The sequence below is a fragment of the Typopeltis vanoorti genome, chromosome 4, assembly GCF_054136105.1.
Source record: "Typopeltis vanoorti isolate ZY-2024b chromosome 4, IOZ_Tvanoo_1.0, whole genome shotgun sequence".
Classification (NCBI taxonomy): Eukaryota; Metazoa; Arthropoda; class Arachnida; order Uropygi; family Thelyphonidae; genus Typopeltis; species Typopeltis vanoorti.
The window spans coordinates 5,662,755-5,679,755 of NC_143552.1; the positions used below are offsets into that span (position 1 = coordinate 5,662,755).

Here is a 17,001-nt window from a genome sequence, read left to right on the forward strand (position 1 = left end):
GCTGTTTATGTTTCTTTTTTTCAGATAAGAATTGTGTGTCCTGTTTCACCTATATAGGGCAAATTACAGGTGCAATGAATACAACATACTCTGAGGTCAGCCAGTGGAAGTGGATCCTTGGATGATTTGAATAAGTTCTTTAATTTTGCAGGAGGTATAAAGGCGGCATTAAGGTTGTATTTCTGTAGTATTCTGTTTATTTATTTATTATTATTCAACACCTCCAGGGAGTCCAAGGACTCATTGAGGGAAGGCACCTGCTCTACAACTGTCTCCACCATTCCATCACCAACTGACTGCAATTATACCAACGCCATCTACCGCCAACCACCAGTGGTATTTCCACAGACAATCACAAACATCCATGCCCATGGCGGGATTCGAACCCGCAGCTTTTTTTTGGCTGGAGAGCGGATACACTATCCACTCGGCTAACAGGCCGGCTATCTGATATCCCTTTAATGTATGGAATGGTTACAGTTTTTATTATAATCCAGTTTATTTTTGTTTTTAAGTGAGGTCTTGTGAAGAATTTTGTTGATAGTATTTTGGCTGTAGCCATTTTTCAGGAAGATATTGCTGATAACTTTTAATTCATCTTTAAGTGCTTGTTCACTGGAACAAATCTTCAAAGCCCTGTTTTTTAGTTTTAATGGCACCTTTTTGTGTTGGATGGTGGTGGTAGTGGTAAGAGTTTTTGTGTATATGTTGGTCAGTATGTGTAAGCTTCCAGTAAACAATGAAGGAAAGAATGCCAGAAGGAAGGAAGACATGCGACAAGTGTATCTAAAAAAGGAAGTGTTTTCTGACTTTCAATCACAAATGTGAAATGTATGTTTGTGTTGTTTGTTTAGGTGGCTGAGGAAAGTTTCTAATGTATGGCAGCCATGGGACCAGATAGCAAAAACATCATCAACATATCTAAGCCAGACTTTGGGCTTTAAAGTAAAGGAATCTAGACCATATTGCTCAAAAGCTTCCACATAAAAGTTAGCAACTGCAGGGGATAATGGTGTCCACATGGCTGTGCCTTCTTTTTGTAGGTAGAAAGTGTTTTGCCACACAAAATAGCCAGAAAGTAGTATATGTGCAAAGAGTGCTCTAATATCGGGCAGGAATTTGTCCTGTAAAAGAAGAATTGTGTCAATGATTGGACATTAGTGAGAAGGGCAGAGATGTCAAAATTGACTAATAAATTACTTTTTTTGCAGTGTTTTAATTTTTTCCTTTAATTTTGTTTACAAAGTATTGTGTTTTTAATATAGGAGGAATAACATACCAACTCCTTGAGTGTTGAAACTAGTTTCTTGGCTCAATTTTTCCAAGTAGTTGTTCAGTTTAAAATAACAGTGACATTGCCTTTATCAGCTCTAGTGATTACGATGTCCTAATTTGATTTTAAAGATTTTGCGGCTGTCAATTCAAGTTTGGCTAGGTTACTATTACTATTACTATTATTACGGGCAACTCCAGGGAGTCATTGGACTCATCGAGGGAGGCCCCAAATCATATTCATCACAACTATTTGACATTCACACAGTATCTATCATACCTCGCCTTAAACTCATTCACTGTCACAGCATCCACCACAGACTCAGGGAGCGCATTCCACTCATTCACTACTCTAAAAGTAAAGAACCCAGCTCTAACACCTTTACTAACCACAGTTTTGCCCAGTTTCCATGGATGTCCCCTAGTCCTCCCACAACCAGCCCTGTACTCAAAAATATCTTCTGAATTAATTTTATAGAAACCCTTCAGTAATTTGAATGTCTCAATCATATCTCCCCTCCTCCGCCTATCAACCAATTTTTGCAACCCACAAATCCTCAACCTGTTCTCATACGGTTCATTCCACAGACCTGCTATCATCTTGGTCACTCGCCTCTGGATCCTCTCCACCTCCTCCCCATCAAGAAGAAACCTAGGTGACCAAATCTGAGCACAGTAGTCTAGATGGGGTCTTATCAAGGCTCGATACAGAGGAACAATAACCTGCTTGTCTCTGCTTGTCATCGTATTCTTCAGCAACCAAGTGATTTGATGAGCTGTTTTGGTCACTTTTGCAATGTGTCCCCTAAATTTCAATTCCTTATCTACCAACACTCCTAAATCTCGTGCCTCATCAATTTCCTGCAGCACGGTTCCACCAATGCAGTAAACTGCCGCCAATCTTTTCACCCCAAAATGCATAACCTTACATTTTGCCACATTAAACTGACATCCATTCTCCTTAGCCCAGACCTCCAATCTATCCAAATCATCCTGCAAATTTTGACGTCATCTGCATTCACTATTGCCCTACCCAACTTCGCATCATCCGCAAACAAATGAACTGTTCCTCTCAGATCATTTCCTATATCATTTATGAACAAATTAAACAGCAGTGGTCCAAGAACAGATCCTTGTGGCACACCACTAGTCACAGGCCGTCTTGTGGACTCTACTCCCGAGTAAACCACTCTCTGATATCTCTCCGTCAACCACCCTCCTATCCATCTCACCAACCCTATGTCCATTCCCATATGCTACAATTTACTGATTAGAATTCCATGTGGAATCCTGTCAAAGGCCTTGGCAAGGTCCAGTAGAATCACCGTAAACCCATTACCCTTATCCAGTTCAGCCGTCACTGTGTTATAATACGTGAGCAAGTTACTGAGGCATGACCTACCCTTCACAAAACCATGCTGTCCCCGATACAGTATCCCATTTTCTTCTATCCAATCTTGTATTTTCCTTTTGACTATTTTCTCTAAGACCTTGACAATGATTCCTGATATGCTAATCGGTCGGTAATTTACTACAGCAGTCTTGGAACCACCTTTATGCAGTGGAACTATTTTCCCCTCTTTCCACCCGCTCGGGACTAACCCAGACCCGAGACTCAAATTAAACAAAATGGTCAAGGGTACTGACAATTCTTTAGCCGCTTCACGTACAACACGAGCTGGTATACCATCCAATCCCACAGATGTATTGACATTGAGGTTATGCAATAGACTACTCACCTCCACTTCATTAACCACAATTCCCGTATAATCTACTGGTTTATTCGTTTCTGCAATGTCACCACCTGGATGATATACTTTTGCAAAGTGCTCACTCAGTAACTCAACTATCTCAACTGATTCAGTTACCTCCCTACCATCGGCATTTTAAAGAATGCCGATGGTAGGGAGGTAACTACCATCGGCATTGATTTTAAAGAATGCCGATGGTAGTTACCTCCCTACCATCGGCATTCTTTAAAATCAATCTGCCATGTACATTTTTCCTTTTACTTGCTACATATCTAAAAAACTGTTTAGGATTCTCTTTAGCCTGCATGGCCAATGTTCTTTCGTAATCCTTTTTTGCTTTTCTTACCACACTCGTCACCCTTCTGGCCTGTGCTTTATACCGTTCATGTGCCTGCCGGTCATCCTTCTCCTTAAATTCCCTCCATAGTTGTTTCTTTTTTTGCAACTCAAGCTTAATGGTGTTATTCATCCATTTAACCCCTACTTGATTTATTATTCGGACTCTAGGTATACAGTCAGCCATTGCTTCATGCAAGCACTTCTTAACTACCTCCCATGCACTATCAACTTCTAGTCCTTGCAGTTGTACATGCCATGGCACTGAACCAATCAAACTCCTAAGCTTGTCATACTTTCCAGCCCGATAATTCCACATGTACCCTGTCTTAATTGAAAATTCTACACCTTTAGCCACCTCCCAAGTTAAGACCCTATGATCACTCTCACCAATTGGTGGCAATGTGGTCATATTTGTAACAGCCAAATCCTCAGATGTAATTACTAGGTCAAGCACTCTCTGACCCCTAGTATTTTCCATTACATGCTGTCGCAGATAGTTATCCCTTAATAACTGCATAAAATCCAGTTCCTTCCTTCCGTGTGTCCTCTCCTCACTCCAATCAATGCGACCATAGTTGAAATCTCCCATAATAATCACCCTCCTTCCACCCATTTCTTCTATTTGCTTGTGCATACTGTCACCACCATCTTTTCCATCACCTGGTCTATAGCAGCACCCAATTGTATATTTAGTTCTGCTAGCCACAATCTCACACCAAATGGCCTCAAATGTGCTCTTTTCTCTATCCTGCAATTCAACTTCTATTCTCCTTGGCTGGAGCTCATCAGCTATCATCAACAATACTCCTCCCCCCATTTTATTCTCTCTGTCATTCCTGAACACACTATACCCATCACATTCAATCCCACTAGTTATATCATCTACAGTCAGCCATGTTTCACTAATACCTATAACCTGTGGTCTGGAAGTGCCAACCATGGCCAAAAACTCTTCCTTCTTGTTCCTAATACTCCTAGTATTAGTGTACATGAATTTAAGACCCCCATTAGCCCCAACCCTACCTTGATGCCTTATATTAACTATCCCACTCAGATTTGTTGTCCTTATTTGCTCTGGCATATTATATTCATTCTTACATTCAACTACCTCCATAAGGAGGTAGTTGAATCTTTACTCCCCCCCCCTAACAAATCTAGTTTCCCTGAGTTTGCACATCCACTACATTCAGCAACACTTTCTCAAGTCTTCTTACACCGTAACCATTCAAATGCAAGCCATCCATCTTATATAGATCCTTTCGCCCATCAAACTCACTCCACACATCCACAAATTCCACACCACTCGTCATACATAACCTACGCATAAAGTCATTTGCAATTATAGCCCTCCTTTTAAACATTTCACTGTCATACCGTGGCAAAAGACTAATCATTCTAACTCTCTCACTCTTTTCTTTTGCTATCTCAAACAATTCATTCAGGTCTTCTATCATTTCCATTTTATCTCCTTTCAAATCATTCGTACCTGCCACAACAATCATTTCTTTCACCCTTTCCTTTTGCTCTCTAATAGACGCAGTTACGTCCTTTATGGTCACACCAGGTTGGTACGATTTTGTCAAATCCTCTACTAACACACCTCGTACTAACGAGTCTCCATACAGCACTCTATCCTTCATTTTGTTCATGTTCACATTCATACGTCTATTTTTCCTGTCATACCTTTTATTATTGGTTGGTTCATTCAGTCTACTTTTGTTCATGCACTCTAGCTGCTGTTTTGCTCTTTCTATCGCACTATTCAACAACGCGATCTCACTCAATGCATCTATCTCATCTTTTTTGTTCTCTGAGAAACCATTTATACTATCATTCACACTTTCTACATTCACACTCTCACAATTTTCATGTACAACCTTGCCGTTTCCTGTCATATCCCTGTTTCCTTCATTCTGAAGGTTGACAAAAATATCACACTCACGATCCGAAATACACTTCAATTCCGCATTCTCCCTACATTTTCTACACACATTCAATCCTTTATTATCATCTAACCACACACCGACCACACTCCGCAAAGCGTACATTTCACAGCTAGTACACCGACTCATTTCTTTTATGCTACCGTTCTTTGATAACGATGGCGAACCTTCATTACTGGCCGCCATTTTCCTTTGCACAGGTGCCATTATTATCTGTGACGTGTTTTGTCAAATTATACCCTAATCTTTAATAATTATTCAATTAATAAATAAGAGGAAAAAAGTACAAACATCAGAACATTTAAGTACTAAATATAATTAAATAAAATGGAATATAACTAAATACAGTAACTTAGCTTCGTTTTGTCTTCCACCGTTACGCGTTCGATTCCGACGGTACCAAAATATATTATATCGCGACAGCAACTAACTTCCAAAAAACAACCACTGAAGTACACTCGTATTCAGAGAAACAATTTAGCACTCAAAAACGTAGAAAAACCGGGGAAAAGCGGACTATTCACCGATTAAAAATCACTTTCTTCTGCACAGCTCAAATTCACCACCACGTGCTACCCAAGTAGGTTGCTAGTTATTGTTTTCATATTATTTAAAATGTTTGAGGTTTGCATTCTTATTTTATCAGCTATAGTGATTGGGAAAAATCTTAAGTTTCTTTCAATATGGTATATAAAATCTAATTTGTTAATAATCCTGGGTGCCACAGCAAAGTTTAAGCTTTACTAAGTAGTAAGAGTTCACCACTGGTTCAGGGCATGGTTAAAAGGTTGATCACATGACTGTTCATTGAAGGCAGTTGGTGGCTACTGTTATCACTTACTTTTGGTTGGTTGTTGTTAATATTATCATCCTCTTGTGTTAGTAGCTGAGTGTTACTGTTATCAGTGACTTATGGTTGGCCATTTTCATTCAATTAGGAGAAATTCAAATCTGGCCGTTGGCTATCTGAATATTGTTGATCTTTACGTCTATGAAATTTGTTGAAAGTTTAATTTTCACTTGGTTAGACTATAATAAATTTACTTTAATCCTTTATCCAAGTGTAAGCAAACAAAGTTTGCACCTGAAAATATCTTCAGGACTGGGGTAAGGTAGTACAACACTAGACAACTCGTAGCAGAGGTGGACCAAGCTAACATCACTCCTATCTCAGTATCTCCCATAATGCAAAACACATCTCCTTGCGGATATGTATAATGTTATGCATTAAGGGAAGGGCCACTACCCAGACTAGTATTTTGCATTATGAGAGATACTGAGACAAGGAGTGATGATAGCTTGGTCCACCTAGCTATCATCACTATTAACCACGAGTTGACACAGTCCTGAAGATACTTCAGGAGCAAACTTTGTTTGTTTATACTTGGATAAAGGATTAAACTAAATTATTATCACTAGGAAGATACATGCTTGTAAAGTGGTCACTCAGTAATTCAACTATCTTAGCCACTTCTGTTTCCTCATAACCATCGTCATCACTCATTAAGGTTAATCCACTTACTTGCCACAATGAAAGAACTCTTTGGGGTGTCCTTTGGGCTGTTTGGTTAAATTCTTCTCATAATCTGATTTTGCCTTCCTTGCCATGCTGGTCACCTTTCTTGCCTGATCCTTGTGCTGTTCAGGAGTTTGCTAGTCACCTTTCTCTTTATATACCTTCCACAGCATTTTCGTCTTCTGCAGCTCATGCTTAATGATGTTACTCATCCATCAAACTCCTACCCAATTAACCCTCCTTATCCTAGGTATACAATTCAATTCTGCTTCTTTAGATGACTCTTAACAATATCCCATGCACTACAAACATCATCTGCAGTTTTATCTCGTGGTACAGATTTCAGCTTTTTCTTAGCATATCATAATCACCTGCCTTGTAGTTTCCACAATTACCCCTTTTTGATAGAACATTCCTTGTGATTTACATTCTCCCAAGTCAAGACAGCATGGTCACTTTCATCAATTGGAGACAATGTTGTCACCTTGATCCTTCAGTCACCTTCTGATCCTATGACCAGATCCAATATTCTCCCACCCAAAGTCTCCTCCATCAGAGCTGTTAGCTCTGATGGAGGAGACTTTGGGTGGGAGAATATTGGATATTCCCTGAAAATATTTCCATAGTTGAAGCCCCTCCCCACCCCACATAATAATCACTCGACCTGTAATCATTGTACTGACTTGGCAATGCATGTCTTCCAGCCCATCTGTGGAACTCCTTGGTTCCACAGATGTTGAACCTTGGTTCAACAACCAACTGAATATTTTGTCATATTGGTCTTAATCTTAGATCAGATTGCTTCAAATGAACAGCCATCCTCTTGCCTGTCTCCTATTCTTTTTGGTTGAAATTCATCTGCTATTATCAGCAGTACTCCCCCATTCTATCTTCTCTATCTTTCCTGAAAATACTAAACCCTTTACATTCAATTCCTGTAATTGGATCATCTGCTGTTAGCCAAGTCTCACTAATGCCTATAACCTTTGGAGAGGGTGCACTAACCAATGCCAAAAATTCTTCCCTCTTGTTCCTGATACTTCTGGCATTAGTATATAGAAATGGCACATCCCTTTATACCCCACCCACCTTTACTTTCTGAACTGACTACCCTATTCAATATTTTTGCTTGAGAGACTAGATTCCTCATTTGGTCATTCTCACACTCACTCGCTTCATGGGTGCCTTCATGAAAAGAAGAGAGAGTGTTGAACAACACTCTCTCTTCATGAAATGCAGAGAGAGTGTTGTTCATCGAGCTAGTTTCCCTAGCTCGATGAACAACACTCTCTCTTCAGATGCCTAACACCAAAACCATTTAGATGCAGTCCATCTGCATTGTACAAATTCTTTCTGTCAAACAGAGATCAAAAATCCACAAATTCTACACAATTCCTTTTGCACAATTTATGTATAGACTCAATGGCTATCAATGCTCTCCTCCTCAGTTGAATTTTTCCTCTTCTAACAACTCCTTTACATCCTCCCTCATAGAATACTTCTCGCCTCTCAAATCATTGGTATACCAACTAAGACAATAATTTCTTTTGACATACCTTTTTTTGCATCCTGATGGTGTGGATTTTTTTTCTATCCTAATATTGTGAATTTTTGCTCCCAGGAAACATGATTTTTTCATACTTTTGTTAAGTACTCCCTTGATTATTGAGTCTTCATACATAATTTTCTCCTTAACTTGTTTTTCTTGTTTGTTCGGTATGTGTTTATTCTTTTGTATCACCTGCTTCTTTCTTTTTTTTCAGCCCTGCTTAACTCTTGCTGCTTCTGCAGTTTTTAAATTTCGCACTTTGTCCTATGAAGGATAACATTTAAGCACTATATTTTTTTATTGATATCCATTTCGTTCTCCTCTATTTCCACAGCCACACATTTGACATTATCAACATCATTTTCCATCTTATCATCAGTATTTGTTTCGTTCTTGTCACCTAACAGACACTCACTTTTAATACACTTAATATATACTCTCTCTCCAGTTTCAATTTCCTTCCACATATTCTGTAATTTTCTCAATGCATACATTTGGAATACACTGCACTGAATAATATCCTGCAAATTCAAATCGATGAAATCAAATCAAAGAATGAAACCAGAAAGATTACCGAAACAAGCCTTAAATTACAAACCATTAGGGAAAAGAAAACCAGGACGTCCTTTAAGAGATTCAACAATGACTTCTAACAGAAGTCATTGTTGAATAGGCCACTCCAGACCTAAATCCTTTATAGGCATGATGATGAATTCAACTCCCAGACAATGTGGTCTTTGCCGCCACAGTTCATCGTGTTGATGCCATGCTGACAATGACAATATCACAACAAAATTGTTATAAATACAGTCATACCCGAAGTTACGCAGTAGGTGGGACCAACAAAAAGCGCATAAGTCAAATTTGCATATAATTTTGCATACAAACATACAAAATATTAGTTAATTGGGCCCAAAGGTTTACAAAAACACCTATTTTTTTAAAGAAATATAATCTTAATTGTAGTTTTTCGTACATAAAAAAAAAAGAAAGTTATTTCGATGTCAATGGTTTCATAAAATCTAATAGATTTGTCTGACAGCATGTCTTTTTCTTGTCACGCAAAATTTCTTCATAGCAAGCTAATGATTTTTTTACTCCTTACCTTGTGGCTACAATTCGTTCCTCGTTAGAATCTATGTCCTCCAAAATCCATAAATCTTTCTTTTATGATTGTTCTTACTGTGGATTCCTGTAGATCAAACTTCTTTGTTAGTTCACAAATTTTCATTCCGCCTTCAAAATCCTTAATAATGTTGAGTTTTGTTTCCAAAGTCAATGTTTTTCTTTTCTTGCTAGCTGTAGAAGAATCGAACTTGCTTCCTTTCGACATTATTATTTTTTATGTGATAAAATTTTTATCAAGAACATAACTTTAAACAATCGCAAGGTTTGTAGACTATAAAAATCATGTATGAATGGAGACTGCACAAAACATCTCAGTGCTTGTTCACAGCATGTGCGACACTGGTGAATGCAGCCGGCGCCAGAAAGATATGACTAGTGGTGAGGCGTGAAGCGGGACAGGAATACGTACATATATGAAACCGCGTAACTCCGGATTCGCGTAAGTCGGGGTATGACTGTATACTAATACTCTAAAAACATGAAAATCTACACTAATGCATTATAATACTCTAATTTTCTGATGAAAAAACACACAAAACAGATAAAAATCGCTACTTTGATATGAGTGCTAAATTACACGACCACTCACAATATGAAACCTAAATCCCAATATGAAAGGAGATCGGCTGAAGCAGCAAAGTAAAAACCTAGAAAATTCTATAGCAGTCACCAGTAGAAGGGTAAATATGGAAGACTGATTTTAGTTGCTGGAGATAGAACATGGGTCATGTTTGAAGATGTAATAGAAATGTTCAGTGAATATTTCATTATTGTATTTCAAGAAGGGAGGAGGGGTTAGGAGTGGTGCTGAAGGAGAACAGAAGTGTCACAGTTCAGGAATGGGAAGTATTTAGAATATTAAGTAAAGGCTGTGAGAGTGGATGCGATATCACCATGAATACTAACACAATGTGCAAAAGAGCAGGCAGTACCCTTCACTGGTTTGCTCAAAAAGAAACAGAGCAGAGAACACCCAAAATAGAATTGGCCAAAATCGACCTTCAGCTCAGCTATCAGCTAATGCCTATTTGTTTCCATAGAGGGAGTAGACGAGGCAGTCTTAGCCCTATCTAACTTTAGGAGACTGAGTGGGGTTCAATCTCCACCGGTAGTCAGAGATAGCTGGCCCAAGGCTATCACTAATTAATCGACATACAGTGAAGATGGATAACAAGTGCTGCCATCTCGCAATCCCTAACACAATATTTTTAATTTGTGAAAATAGTGTGGGTTCGACAGTTGATTTTCTTGAGTTTACGGGATGAAACACCCACTTGCCCATGCAAGTGATCAACTAACTCAGGAAGTGGTCGAGAAAAGGCTTACAAAATGTTCCTCTAGTCAGTAACTAGATTTAAACCCAATTCTTTCAAAGAAGTGGCGTTTGTGCTGTAGAGTGCAAATGCCACTTCTACTGAGCTGGTTGAAAATATCCCTTTCTCATGGCACCAACCATTCTGAGCTCTAATTTCCTCTCCTTAAAATTTGATTTTCTCCAGTCCCACTTTCCTAACAGCAAAATCATCCTAATAGGAATTTTAATGTCCACAACACCAACCAGCTTTCTTCCTTTAGCTGTACACATCTTGCAGGCAGAGAAGCAAAACATTTGCCATCACTAACAACCTTACACAATTGTTCACATGTCAACCAGAATACCATCTGGTTGGTGTATACAAATGAAAAGTCAAACATACCATAACTGACTCACATCAAGAACTCCATCCTCCTTTAGTGCTTATACTCAAGCCCAAAACAGATGCAAGAAAACTACCAATGCTTCCAAAAACAGAGTGTGATAGAGCAAAAAACCAGGAAAATAGCAGCCTGTTCAAACAATAGCCAAGCCTTTTGGTCTCTTGCCAAAAGCAATTGTCGTATCTTCTTCTGCCCAACACTATTCCCATCCCTATCATACCCAGATGTCTCATTTGCATCATCACCCACATAAAAAAGCCAAACTCCTGGCTTCACACTTTGCTTCTAATGCATGCATAACTGACAATGATTAATGCCCCCCCCCCCAAAAAAAATCTATTCCAGATGTCCAACATACAATGCTCTCTTTTGCCTGAAAGAGATCAGAAAAATACCGTCCAAATTAGACACAAAAAAGTCTCCTGGCCCTGATGGCATTCATTCCTCCAATTGTACTGAAGGTTTGTGCATCAGAACTGACTCCCATCCTATGTCATCTGTATGTATATATATATATATATATACTCTTACTCCACTGTTATCCCACAGCCTGGAATAGCCTATATTCAACCCATTCCAATGAAGGGTAACAGATTACTGCCATTTAACTGCTTCCCTATCTCACTCACCTGAGTCCTGCTTAAAGTAAAGGAGAAAATCATCAATTCCAAACTCCTACACTACCTTGAAGCACCCATCTAATAAACAACCACCAGTATGGATTCCATCACTGCCTATCAACAGGAGATCTGCTCACATATGTCACCCATCTCTGGACAAATGCCATGGAGAAGTTTGGCAAATTTCAAGTGGTTGCACTTGATATTCCTAAAGCTTTTGACTAGGACTGGCACAAAGGTTTACTAAACAAACTGCCACAATTTGCTCTGTATCAGGACTTCTGTAGTTGGATTGCCAGCTTTCTGTCTGGATGCACACTATGTGTGATGGTGGATGGTTCCTTATCCTCTCACCAATCAACTAATACCACTAATACCAGGATTCCACAAAGTTTGTTCTCTCTCATTTACCCTCTTCCTGCTATATATATTAATGACCTACTTCAGTTGACCTCCAACCCAATACACAGTTTTGCAGATGACAGCGCATCACACTCCTTCCTTTCATTTCATAAACGTTACTCTACACAACTCACCTCAACCTGCAGAACGTCAACCACCAATGCTCTCAATTCTCATCTCCAAGCCATCCTCCAATGGGGTTCAGATAATCTTGTCAATTTCAATGTTAGTAAAACCAGTTCTGTTTTATTTTTCACACACAAAAAAAAAAGAACTATTTTCTCTCAGTATTATTTTTGACAACACCCAAATTTCCAGACAAGATGAGATTTCTCTTCTTGGAATTACTCTGAGCCAAGCCTCTCCTGGCATAAACATATAACAACCATTGAATCCTGAGCTTCTAAAAAACTATGATTTCTCATTCACTTAAGACATTACTTTACCTCTGAACAGCTGTTAACCTTAAACAAATCACAGAACTGCCCAGCTACTGAATACTGCTCTTACATTTGGATTGGTTCCCTAAGTGCTCCCTCAAAATGCTTGACTCAATACAGAGGAGAACAATTACTTTTTAATGATCCATCTCTTACCAACTCGCTCCTCCCAGTTTTGCACAGACATTTGGTTTCTGCAATATGTGTATTTTACAAATATTTTCATGGCAAATGTTCATCTGAAATAGCATCAATAATTCCCCCCACTTGGTACTAAAACCATTGGAACACATGCATCTGCTGATTAACATCTCTTCACAGTGCACCTCGAAACCCACAGAACAAGTTTCTTTTTCTCCTCCTTCAGCCCTGCTACAGCTGTATTATGGAACAGAGATGCACATACAGAGTATACTTAGATATTGCAAAGGCTTTCAACAGATTGCCATATGACAAACTGGTAACTAAATTGGAACAGATGGGATTAGATACAGATTAATGAGCTAGATAGATGACTGAGTATTAGATAGGTATCAGCAAGTTATGTATGGGAGTGTGGAATCCATACATGTGGAATGTGTTTGGGATCATTATTGTTTAACTAGTTTTAATTAGGTTTAAAAGATATGAAGGTGTTTGCAGATTATACAAAACTGAGGAGAACAATGAAGAGTGAAGCTGATGTAGCCCTACAGAGAATCTTGCTCAAAGTATGAGTGAGTAAGTTAGTTGAACAACTAGTTTAATGCTGCAAAGTTCTGAAATTTGGTGGGAAAGGATGAGATGTAAAGCATATACTTAGTGGAGAAATTTTGAAAGCAGTTGAGGAGATGAGAAATCTGGGACTGATAGTTGACAGGAAAGTGAAGCTTAAGGGTCACATAGCACAAGCACATATCAACAATGAATTATTGGAATGACTTGGAAGAGTATGACATACAGAAATAAAAAGTTATGGTTCCATTGTATAAGGCCATAATCAGGCTTTGAATGGATTAATGACTGCGAATTTGATCAGGTTTTCATGGAAATTAGGATATATTAGAAAGGGTCTACCAGAGAAGAGTGACTAAAGTGGTATTATCTGAACTTTGGAATTTTGGGCATGAAGACAAATTGAGAGAAATGCCATTTGCAAAGCCTCATGAATTAGAGGTGAAGAGAGAAGATATGATTGAGACACATAAGTTGATAAGTGATTATTAATATGGAAGAAATTTTTTTTTATAGAATGGGAAAAGGGATAGAACAAGAGGCCGTCCATGGAAACTATGAGGAAGATGTGAGCAAGAGTAAGGTCCATGCTTTTTGCATGGAGAGTGGTTGGCAAGTGGAATGCACAGATTGATGAGCTTCGTGTGTGATAGTGCATCTCATGCTATGAGTCTTGACTCCATGGAGGTCTGGTGTTAATAATAACTAATAGTATCCCGATTCATCTGTCCAACCTAAAAGCCCATTTAAATCTTTCCGAAGCAACTTAACATTAGCATTATTCCTTACCATTAACAAATAAGATAAACATTAAGGGGCCAAGTAAAGATACCTTACAAAAAAAATTTATTGGTATTGAGGTAATCAATCTCTTATTCATCTGACCAAGCAATTATCCATCCCCATCTTCTACTGCTTATACTCCAACTTGCCATGCAAGGGATTTTTCAAATCCCGTCACAAAGTCTAAAAAGATAACCATACTAGAGTACTCCCCACCAATCAATATATTTGTCATTTTAACATAAAAATGTAAGTAGACTGTTAAAGCAATTTATATTTTATGAAACCATGCTGGCCATTGTAGAAAATTCTTTGTCTATCAACCCAATCTTGTAGTCTTTTTTCTAATCACTCTTTCCCACAATATCTTAACCACAACTTACAATCTAATAACTGGTCTATAATTTCATGGCCCAGTTTATCACAGTAGATAGCACTGCTGCTCTCCAACCAACAGGCTGTGGGAATCCCACCATGAGTAACATGTTTGTAAATGTCTTTATGTGGCAGATGATATTTTTTGCTTAGTGCACCTTTTTAGAAGAGGACTGAAGTGGCTTGAAAATGTTTCATGTTTGGTCTCTTAAGCAAGAACTCTGGATTATTCTTATCCAAATGTAAATGGAGGTATTTGTACTAATTCCCCTTTCATGTGTAGCAATCTAATTTTGCCTTCATTATTTTTTCTTTTTGGGGATCTTTTAATGCAAACTTCTCATTAAACAAAAGCATTAAACAAATTATTCATTAGTCCATTTCCATGGGCTAATAAATAACTGATTTCTAATCCTCCTTATAGCAGTACAGTTTGTTTATTTTTGCTTTAAAAAAAAATAGAATTCTTTAACAAAACAACACTTATCCTTGAAATATATATATATTTAGAATTATTCTTTACTTACTAATAAAGGTAATAACAAGTGATGGTCAGTAAAAATAAAGTTAATGAAATTAATGAATGCCAGTCCTTCAACAAAACTACTATACTTACATCATCATCACTCTCATTAAACACTGACAATTTTGGAGCAGCTGGTTTTTGTAGCTTCTTTGGAAGAAACAAACCATACCTAAAAAAATGTGTTTTCATTAATATTAAATCCCAACTCTTAGTAATTATTAATAAATTACACAAATTATTTACTAATATTTATGCTTTATCTAATCTAGTTACATAGCAACTATTAACTTGAAATATAATAAATGGGATGCCATGACTTGTAAATTTTGTAAACAATTTTAAATTATGCATTTCAATGACAGTTTTAACACATTGATTACTGAAAAACTTTGGCTGAAATCAAAAAAGACAGATTTTAGTTCAGATGCCAAAGCAGGAATATCATGGTAGGTTTCAATTTTTTACAGTCTTCCCCAAAGACACAAAGTTTTGTCAAATTATATGTCTGTTTGTTTTTTTTTAATTAAAATCCTATTGACTGTGCAATTAGTAAAATTATAAGTTATTAATCGAATTGTGCCATTTTATTAATATTATTATTATTCAGGCCTCCATGGAGTCAAAAGACTCATTGCAGGAGGTCCTCCCTAGGAAACACAAAGTCTATCAAGACTCATCGTGAGAGGTTCCTCCTAGGAAACACAAGATCCATCATACCATTCCTTAAACTCATTGACCGTTCTCGCTCTCGCCACTCTATCAGGCAATGCATTCCATTGTTCAACCACCCTCCATGCAAAGAAACCACTCCTCACACTCTTGCTCATAGTTTCCTTTCTTTTATTTACAGCCTTCCCCAAAGAAACCAGAACATACTCTTAAACGATTCAACGATGACCTCTAAGGCTGGAACAGGCCATGCTAGGCCAAAATCCTTGATACGCATGATAATGATGAAATGGGGGGGGGGAGTGTTATTATTATTAAACAAGACCTCATGGAGTCAAAGACTCATCTAGGAGAGTGTTATTGATGATAGCTGATGAGCTACAGCCAAGAAGAATAGAAGTGGAACTGCAAGATAGAGAAAAGAGCACATTTGAAGCTATTTGGTGTGAGATTAAAATTAGCAGAACTAAATATACAGTTAGGTGCTGCTATAGACCAGGTAACGGAATAGATGGTGGAGATAGTATGCATAAGCAAATAGAAGAAATGAGTGGAGGGAGGGTAATTATTATGGGAGATTTCAACTATGGTAACATTGATTGGAAGGAGGAGAGGACACATGGGAGGAAGGAATTGGATTTTATGCGGTTATTAAGGGATAACTATCTGCGACAGCATGTAATGGAAAATACTAGGGGTCAGAGAGAGTGCTTGACCTGGTAATTGCATCTGAGAATTTGACTATAACGAATATGACCACGTTGCCACCAATTGGTGAGAGTGATCACAGGGTCTTGACTTGGGAGGTGGCTAAAGGTGTAGATTTTACAACTAAGACGGGATACATGTGGAATTATCGGGCTGGTGAGTATGACAAGCTTAGGAGATTGATTGGTTCAGTGCCATGGCATGCACAACTGCAAGGGCTAGAAGTTGATAGTGCATGGGAGGCGGTTAAGAAGTGTTTGTATGAAGCAATGGCTGACTGTATACCTAGAGTCCGAATAATAAATCAAGTAGGGGTTAAATGGACGAATAACACCATTAAGCTTGAGCTGCAAAAAAAGAAACAACTATGGAGGGAATTTAAGGAGAAAGGTGACCTGCAGGCACATGAACAGTATAAAGTGCAGGCCAGAAGGGTAACGAGTGTGGTAAGAAAAGCAAAAAAGGATTATGAAAAAACATTGGCCATGCAGGCTAAGGAGAATCCTAAACAGTTTTTTCGATATATTGCAAGTAAAAGAAAAAATGTATATGGTAGAATGATTTTAAA

At 38.1% G+C, this 17,001-nt stretch overlaps 1 long non-coding RNA gene across 2 annotated transcripts in view; it reads right to left on the reverse strand.

The window, feature by feature from the left end:
* Positions 1–17,001, reverse strand: part of LOC150107086 (uncharacterized) — a 57,463-nt gene that overhangs the window by 15,533 nt on the left and 24,929 nt on the right. For both annotated transcript variants that reach the window (XR_016548186.1, XR_016548185.1), the window contains exon 2: positions 15,147–15,225. This is a non-coding gene — a long non-coding RNA (uncharacterized LOC150107086). The remainder of the gene's footprint in view (positions 1–15,146; positions 15,226–17,001) is intronic.